This window comes from Dermacentor andersoni, chromosome 8 (assembly GCF_023375885.2).
Source record: "Dermacentor andersoni chromosome 8, qqDerAnde1_hic_scaffold, whole genome shotgun sequence".
In the NCBI taxonomy this organism is placed as follows: Eukaryota; Metazoa; Arthropoda; class Arachnida; order Ixodida; family Ixodidae; genus Dermacentor; species Dermacentor andersoni.
The window spans coordinates 102199935-102209803 of record NC_092821.1 but is presented as its reverse complement, the minus strand read 5'-3'; the positions used below and the strand labels follow the sequence as shown (position 1 = coordinate 102209803).

General features: G+C 44.5%; 1 long non-coding RNA gene across 1 annotated transcript in view; it reads right to left on the bottom strand.

Moving 5' to 3' along the window:
* Window positions 1-901: 901 nt before the first annotated feature.
* Window positions 902-9869, bottom strand: part of LOC129384355 (uncharacterized) — an 88512-nt gene continuing 79544 nt past the window's right edge. Inside the window, exons 4-5 of the long non-coding RNA XR_008612092.2 lie at window positions 2657-2730; window positions 902-2158 (exon numbers count right to left, since the gene is read on the bottom strand). This is a non-coding gene — a long non-coding RNA (uncharacterized lncRNA). The remainder of the gene's footprint in view (window positions 2159-2656; window positions 2731-9869) is intronic.

Genomic DNA, 9869 nt, shown 5'->3' with positions numbered 1-9869 from the left:
CCACGGGTGGTGTTGATCGTGCGGTGCGGGGTCACTGTCACTGGGACATCTCCAAATGATACAAGGTTAGGCAGTTTCTTGTGTTGCTTTTTGTCCCGGAGTTCCAGAAGGAGGTTAAAGCTAGCCATCTTTGATGCTTTATAACCTGGTCGAAGTGCCTGAGTCAGGGATTTCGAAACAACAAAAGGTGAGATTGTTCGTGCTTGTTTTTATTCTTTTTCAGAATGGATGACATGAAGTCGCGGGATAGTTTCTGTTTGGCATCGAAAAAATTCAAAGATTTCTTCGGTGCGCCCCCTCTTGAGGGAGCGATCAGGTAGTGGAGGGAAGGAACTAGCCATGCGGGAGAGTATATTTTTCGCCAACCACCCACCATGGAGCCCAACAGGGGGACGCTGCGGCTCCTGCAAGAACAGGGCCTACAAACGCCAGCTGTATGCTACCACTATAACCAAATTTCACATAACCCAGGTTGGCTACTCACGCAAGGTTAACCCTTGCTGCCAGGAAGTTCTGAAGTAATAAAGAAATGAGAGGGAGACAGGAAAGATGCAAAGTGAGAGAAAGACGAAGGATGGAGGGAGAAAGACAGGAAAAGGCAACTAGCGACTTCGCCCGGGTGGGTCAGTCCGGCGGTGCCGCCTACGTGAAGCAGAGGCGAAAGAAGTGTGTTGCCTCCGCCGGGGGGCCTTAACGGTCCGAACACCCGGCGTCAGCTCAACCCCCAGGATCAGGGCTAAGCCGCCCACGGTTACACGCGCGAGGCTCCAACCCTCATGTGCTCGGGTACGTGATGTCGCAAAACACCAAACGCCGGCTTACGCAGATGCCCCTGCGGGCTGGTTCCTCGGCAGAGGCGTAAGAAGGTCTAATTATTTTGGAACTCCATAATTCAGTGTCTTTTGTTGCTTTGAGCTCACCATGAAGTGATATATTTTACGACCAGCACTTGGTTCGTGCGTTCGTGCTGGTCACACTGAATGCACGTTATAACCACGACAAAACATAAACGGTACCAACTTGCACAAATTCCCAAGTCGCATACCTTTGCTATAAATAAATCTATTTTTGCCAAAGCAAGCAATTGCATAACAGTGTAATGGTGAAGTGATCTGCATTGAAGCAAATATTGCAGCAGGAAACACTAGGTAATTTTTCGCACTACATGTATTCTCACATATTTATTACGTTATCCCGAATTCCACGCATTACGCATAGAAAATTATATTACAAACTTCCTGACACCAATGTCGTTACCTTAATATATTGCCTGTTAGAAAAAATCCCCAGGTTCCATTTCATCTTTCATTGTTGAAAACATCCTTGGAATTTTTTTTTGTGAATCGCTTTAGCAATAATGTCGTTTTCTTTTCAATTTTAGGCACATCCCCAATGTGACGACCGAAGAGCACTAGCTTACAATTGGGATAGAAGAAAATGTTTCCGTGATTAAATCAAGCTAGCAGCGAAGGTAGCGCGCTGCAGAACCGCGGTGAAATCATCTGCGAGAAACTTACGCCCAATCAAGTAGAGTGCGCAGCGCCCTTCTATTGGCGTGGAATCCAGCAGCCCTCATTCAATAAATGTGGTCCCACGCTGCTCACACAATCTTTCATACGCTTCCGGGCCTAAATGTGTCAAACCTGATTAAAAGTTTGACTTACAGGTATGATTTCGTTATGCACGATTCGAAATAACGATCAACACCACTTGGGTTATTGAATTGCTCTCCCGCAAATTTCTTGACATTTGCTCAACTTCATTTTTACACTCCTTGCGTTGTGAATGGAGCTCGATAACGTATTCGTAAATCAGAGCGTCGTCGGTTACTACGACCATCTGCCGAAATTTACAGCTTTAAACTCAAGCTTTCCTCTCATTGTAACATTCTCTTCGTCGAGATGTTTGTTCAGGAGTCAGAAGTTCTGACACTATCATGACGCAAGCGATTTGCATTTACGAAATTTCCGTCACACGGGGTGAGAAGAGGACATTTTTGAACAATGTTCTTCTGGTATCATTCTAACACGGATTTGGAGGTCCCTGAGAGCAGTAGAGTCCGCACGATTGATGTTTTCGCCTACGCATAACTAGGAGAGGGGGAGGAGCGTCCTGATCTTGCATCGTCCTTTGAGTCTTGGTTTGTGCGTTAGGGTTGCTGCAAGATAGGGAAGCAATCATCGTCATATTCACAGACTGTTGCGAGCACTGACGCTGAAGTGCAGCATTGTCAATTTACATTCTGTTATACTTGTCGGAGGTTGTTCATCTCATGAAAAATTATCTTGACCGAATACATCACTACAAGAATATAATTCCATTAAGCGGTGCTAGTAATATGTAGGGCGTTCTGGAATATTGATTTTACAGTTAGTTCAGTGAATGATGGGTATCTTTTTTTATTTTTGGAAGGTAACCTAATAACGCAAACTTCATATAAGCTCTGCGCTGGTCAAGCCAACTGTAAATGTCATGCCATTGGCTACAGTGATCAACAAACTACGAAATTTTTTTTTTATTTTGTGAAAGCGCTCATAATATAGAAATATCTGATATAAACACTCCACAGGACACTTTAAACCGCTTACATGTTTCAACATTATCCCTATTTGTTACTCTTGGAGCAAAAAAGTTACAAAAAATATTGATATCTTACTGCCGTCTATGGTCCTGATATTGACGCTCATCAGCCCTGCTACTTCAGTCACTTGGAAGTCAACCATCTGTTCCCTGAGAAAAAAAAATGCTTTGAGAGATACACTGCAGCTCCATGCATTTAACTACGCACTCCTCAAATAATGCTTAATTCATCGCAATGCATGATTTGCAACAATACAAATAAAAAATCTAAGATATAATAATGAAGCTTTTTATTTCTGCATTCATTTCAAATACCCGCGATCGCCGAATCCTTAAAGAGCATAGTGGTGTTGCTATCAAGAAATAGTTGCAAATTTCAAAAGAAGAGGCGCCATTATAGAGCTCTTTAAAACCAAGAACACATAAAAACACCCACACGCACAACAAACAGTAAAAATTTACATCAAACTAAACATCAATACTGCCTATTAAAATACAATAAATTAGCGCAAAAAATTCAAAAACAGAGCTGCATGAAAGATGCATGCATACATTGTACACGCAGCAAATGTGTACCGTGAGAACATATGTACATGATTATTAATAACGAAAGATATTCAAGCGGTATTGCCATCAAGAAAGAAAAACAAATAACCATTTGTTGAGGAGTACGCCGTTCGTGATACAATTGAGGAAGGCTTCAGGTAGTTTCAGTCGTAACTTGTGCGAATCTTGAGGTAAAACAGGAAGGTCTTACTACAACACGCACGATTCCATAATACTTTCGTTGTTTTCCGAAACAAGAACGACAGTCCATACATAAATGGCAATCTTTCAACGTTTTCATAGCTTCGCCCACATGTGCAAAAAAACAAGGAAATTCCACTGCAGTCTAGAAACCCACAACGCTGCTCACATGCCTCAGCCTATGGTCCCCCAAACCAAGCGGCTACTGATCCAGTGTGAGCTTGACAGGCAATGCTTCTGTCCTACGTACGGGAAAAGTGCGACTGGATTCCTCGCATTGCCTCGCGCTGACATTGCATTTGCTTTCGTCTTCTGGGGACAACTGCCAGTCGCATAAAATGGTGGGCTTCCGTGGGTATACGTGGTGCCAATGATCTATGGAGCCTTTCTGCAATACCAAATCTTGGCTCGGAATTAATTTTCGAGATTGGACTTTATCTCCACTTTAACCGACTGCTGCCTAGGTCTGTCTGCAATTTTGGGCCTAAGTAAAAAATTCTAGGGCGCTTATCCTGACGGGTTTTGGTACTCAAAGCATTAAGAACTCTGCTCAAGTTGTTAAGGGCTTCTGAATTGCACGACCGACTTTGCAAGTTGGGGCGCACAGCATCGCGTTATTGTGTGAATTTTTCGGACAATTTTTTTTTCTTTCTACTTTCACCGTTTATTCCCTTGACGCTTTTCCCTAGCACAGGGTAGCGAGCAGGTACTTACACTGGCTGAGTTTCCTGTATTTTCTTCCCTTTCGTCTTTCTTCGATCTCGACTCTACACACAGCTTCGATACGGTTCCCTTTACTGGACGCCAGTATTACAGCTCCCGCCAAATATTTGCGGAAATCGGGATGACTGCATGAGGGAGCATATTTGTCAAAGCGGAAACTATCAGCGCGGAGTGTTCTGCATCATACGCAGACAGCAGCATAAACATCAGGTTTGCCGTCACCGCTGCGCAGAGCTGAAGCTAGACACAGCTTCCTCAGCTAGCTCTACATTCTCTCTGAGCACCACGACACCCGCCCTTGTACTGTCAATCCCGTCCACCACAGGGTTACTGCGAATGTTACAGCTCCCGCCAAGTATTTGCGGAAATCGGGCTGACAGTGTGAGCGAGTATATTTGTCATAGCATAGACCATCTTAACGGCATGCTCTGCATCGCACACAGACAACACCGGAAACGCCAGGTTAACCGTCACCGCTGTCGAGCGCTGAAGCTAGACACAGTCTGCTCAGTTAGCACCACGTTCTCCCAGAGATCCATGATACCCGCTCTTGTATTGTCGACCACGTCAACCCCAGGAACGACGTGACCTCACGCTGATCCCTAGCTTTGTAACTTTGGGTGAGTAAAAATTACGTTTTCTAGGGAGACGAGCCCAATCAGGCAATTTGTCGCTCGAATTTTTAACTGCCTCCGCTTTGTCTCCATGCTCGTGGGTCCATTCAGCCAGGGAGGCGCTTCACCCTTCTACACCGGAAACAATAAATGGTCCGGGTATGCTGCCAGCCCCAGATCGACGGCCTACGCTCCTTCTTGCGCCCGTCACGTTAGCCTGACTAGGTATTCTGTGGTTTGGTGGGGCTTTGCATGCCGAAACCACGATGTCATTAGGTGGCATGGAATAAATTCTCGCTTTCGCAATGCTTTAGACACTCGGCATCTCTTTCTAATAGGCGTGCCTTCAGATGTCCCGCCACTAGGGCCTTATTTAGAATGCTCCTCCACTCAACACTGCACCTAAGCGACTGAACTTTGGTGGCAGTGCCGGCCCTCGAATTAAATAGGCAATTCAATTGGTTCACATTGCCGAGATATAGTTGAGAAATGTAGTGTCTTCTGCGGTGAGGGTGCAGGGCTATGCCCTGTTAGGTCAAGTGGAGAAATAGGTTCGAGTAGAGGAGCGTTTGTGAATAAGTTGGTACCATTTCCAGAAGCTGCTTAAAAGTGAACGCCTCTCATGCTTCTGCATATCATTTGAGATAGGTAAACAGGTGAATGGCAAATGCCTTGCCAATTCTTGCCTACCCGAGTTAAAGAATTGAGGAGCCATTTTACTCTGTGGGGGTGGCTGACCTGCGAAGCTGCAGCGCATCACAAATGCTTAGACAAGGGTACGTTCGCCTATTTTCGTCAAGTAATGTTATTGATGATAGCTTTGCAATATTATGCTGTACATTAATGCTTCGATTACAAACTTAGGCACAATGTTTGCTAAAGGTAAACTGATACATGACGGTTTTCGTGAAGTTCAGTTACTTGGCTTGGTGCGGCACTTCAAACGAAACTCCTCTAGCTCACATTCAGCGTGCTGTTTCTTCTGTGTTCTTGAAATGCGCGCAACGAAATTTGTAACATTGATCACAAGGGTAGTGTCATCACCTCTAAACTATGCAAAGTGCGTGGCCATGAACTTCCCAATATCACACTAGGGTGGGTCTGTAGATATGTATACAGTGGACATCACAACTGCGTCTTTCTTCTGTACGACGAAAATTCCCAATGTAAGTGGAACTGTCCTCTTGCATGTCAAGGGTGTATAGTTGTACATACATTTTGACCATTCCGTACACGACAATGCCTCCTGCTCGTCAGTCCATGTGCTATTCACAAACGCTTCCAGTATAATATCGACTTGAAACAACGCATCTTAATTTATTTATTTACGTCAGTCATTTTTATTATTTATCGTCATTACTAGGGGCAGAGGGCTTGTAGGCTACCACTCCACCGAGGGTTGGCCTGGTATCTGCGGTATCGACCCACGCTACCGTAATTGTGGACATGGACATGGACATTTTATTTAGTTATTGTATTTAATAATATTTACTAATATTAATAACTATATATTATCACTGCTTGAACACTGCACCCCCTCCAGCGAGGGAATGCCCGGTATTTCACTACCTCTTAAACCGGTCTACATTTTTACCAATGGACACGGCAAATGCATTTGGGGTAGAGGTATATAGGCTCGCCGTAAATCGACCTTTGGTATTCCGATTAGCAAAGTCTTAGCTCCTCGAGGGCGGCTGTTTTTATCGCCGCCTAGTCCCAATGTTGCTCACACGTGAGAAGGCGTCGATAGATGTGCCACCCATTTGGTAACCGCCGCGAGCAAAACGGCCTCTAGGGTTCCTTTGCAGCCTCTTATGGAACGAGCGAACAAACAGCTGGCTCGATCCGTACTGCTGCTTCACCGTCTGATGAAAATTTCTTGAATGCTCCACCAAAGACTTTTGTATATTGCCTCAGCCTCATGTGACCACTCTCATGTGTAACCACGCCAAGATTAGTTCACGCACGCGTGGCAGTGCCGTGATTTACGAGTCACTTCCAGCTAAGTCTTCAACGCTCAATAACGCTCTATGGCTAATTAAAGTGCAGCGTATTTGTCCAGCCGGAACGTTCTTTCCATGCCTTTTTGGCCTTTTGCTTTCCTCTATGTCAATATCGGCGAGGTGGCTGTCTGATGACGAATAGTCTACGTCGCGGCTGCTACTCCCGCTACATTCGGGGCGTATCTGGGTTTAGGTGCGCAAATATAGTTCTTATTTAACGAGGTCTGCTCAATCGACCTTGCGGGCAGCTGTATGGGAGAACCGCGGATTTTACTGAAAGCTTCTTTGACGATCGGATGGTGGCGTCCGAGAAGGTACCATAAATTCTGAGCTTTGTTCACGAAGCAATAAAGTCAGGCTGGAGCGCTGATTCCGCGTCTCGGCGTTCCTATTCTCGGAGCCCCAAATAGTCGCGCTACTCTAGGGGGTTCCTCGTGGTTTGCTAGGTACCACTGAACCACTCTACCGACCATAGAGCTTTGTCATCCTACAGCGCAGCTCATTGCGATTTCTATGTTGTTTTCAGTGTGGTGATCTACGCCATACTGTGCTGCTCTAAGAGCAATGCCTTTGTTAGCCATTGTAGCGGATGGACGAATTATGTGCCACTGCGCGAGTGTATATTCACACAGGTTTGCTGCGTCGGCTGCTACTCAGAACCAGTTGGAAATCTTCGTAGCTGTAAGAGATGACTAGTCTGTTCGTTGGGGAAATCAACAGTGTTAGATGACTGTATACAGCCATGGACCAAGCGAACAGTTCTTGTGCAAAAGGCACCTTGCTTCGGCTACCCTTCGCCACGCGTCTGCGGCCACCGCCGGTCTAAAATATTTCACCACATTACACCCTACGTGACAAATTCCGCGCGCTCACCTCCACATCCACCCGTTCCTCTCTCGATCAATACAACCCTCAAATCGGCAAACGAGTATGGCTGTGGCTCCTATCGGTCAACGCTCTTGAACAGGACAAGCCAAGGATATTGGCTTTTCGAGGCGCATTTCCGCATCGATTATTTGGAAATGTGCGCCCAATCTATGCAGGTATGCCCATGACATTTAGTATTTCTACGCAGTCATCGTTAGTAAAGTTCGTCAAGAAGAAATAGGCCAACCTAGACGCAGTTAGGGTAAAAGCAGACCAATTTGTGCTTTCATGACGCAGTTTTACAGAAATATGCCCATGAAGATGTATTTTTGGTGCCAATAGCAGTTTGCCGGGAGCTTAGCAGGACTCTCGGGAGCTATCAGTCATTGTGTGGGATATCATTGGCCTTGGTGAGGTTAGAACTGGTGAGGCTTATACACTTCTCAATAACGGCCCCATCCTCTCCTATAGAGCACACCCTGATATGAAGCGATACGGGCTAGATATTCTAATCGATAAGGACATAGCGGGCAACATTTACAAATTCTACAGCATTAACGAGAGGGTGGCAGTAGACGTATTAAATCTAAATAGGAGGTCTATAATAAAGCTTGTAAAAGCCTAGGCCTAAAAGTCCAGTCACGCTAATGATGATATAAAATAGTTTTATGAAGACGTTGAATTAGTGTCGAGAAAAGTGTGGACTCAGTATACTGCAGTCATGGGCGACTTCAATGCAAAAGTAAGCAAAAAGCGGGTTTATGAACAAGCAGTCGACAACTATGGCATGAATTCTAGGAATACTTGAGGAGAGATGTTGGTAGAAATTGCGGCAAGAAATAAGCTCTGAATAACGAACACCGTCTTCAGGAAGCATAGAAACAGAAAGTGGACCTGGAAAAGCTCTACTGGAGAAACAAGAAATTTATTTCCTTCCCACAGTTGATTCCAGCATAGTGCAGGATGTATAAGTGTTAGCGTAACGTGAGGTATCCATGCGATGGTGAGGTCTAAAGCTCACCTGAATACGAAGAACGAAATAATTAAATTGATCAAGAAGAAACAGGCGAACCTGGATGCAGTGAGGGTAAAAACAGTCCAATGCAGGCTGGTACTTGAAAACAAATATGCTGCCATAGAACAAAGACATGATGACGCGAAGGTAATGAATGAAACCGTATCTAGGGTGGCTTCAGAGGCAGCAATCGATGTGGGAGGTCAGGAACCAAGGCAAGCAGGAGGTAAGCTCTCCCAAGTAACAAAGGGCCTATAAAGAAACGACAAACAATGAAAATGTACAACTCAAGAAATCAGACAGAACTCACGGAACTGTCAAAACTGGCCAAAAAGAGAAAATGCGGGATATTTGAATGTATAACGTGCAAAAGACTGAGGAAGCATTAAAATGTGAACGCAGTATGAAATTAGTGAAATAAGGCGAGCGTAAAATACGCGGAGTACAATCAGCCTCTCTATATGGCTTTCATGGATTACGAAAAGGCATTTGATTCAGTAGAGATACTAGCAGTCATAGGAGCATTACGTAATGAAGGAGTGCAGGTCGCTTATCTATATGTTAGAAAATATCTACAGAGGTTCCACAGATACCTTCATTCTCCATAACGAAAGTAGCAAGATACCTATAAAGGAGGCGATAAGACAAGGAGACAGAATCTCTCCAATGCTATTGACTGCGTGCTTGGAAGTATTCAAGCTATTAAAGTGGAAAGATTTAATAGTGAGGATGAACGGCGAATACCTCAGTAACCTTTCGTTTCCACATGAAATTGTACTGTTCAGGAACACTGGGGATGAGTTACAACAAATGGTTGAGGGCCTTAACAGAGAGAGTGTAAGAGTGCGGCTGAAGATTATGATGCACAAGACAAAGATAATCATAAATCGTCAGGCAAGCGAACGAAATTTTAGGATCAACAGTCAGCCTCTATGATCTGTGTAGAAGTACCTTTACCTATGTCAATTACTCACAGAGGACCCTGATCATGAGAATAAAATTTACAGAATAGAAATGGGTTGGAGCGCAGATGACAGAAAAGGTGAAATCCTGATTGGAAGCTCACCATTATTTTTGAAAAAAAAAAAAAGCTGTACAATCAGTGCATTCTACCTGACCTTGCGTATAGGGCAGAAACTTGGAGACTCACAAAGAAGCTCGAAAACAAGTTAAGGACAGCGAAAACAGCTATATAACAAAGAATTTGAGGCGTAATGTTAACACACAAAAAGAAAATGATGTGGAGAAAAACATCAGGGAAAGAATACGGAGCTGGCTAAGTCATGTAATGCGTAGTTTAGATAATTGGTGAACCATAAG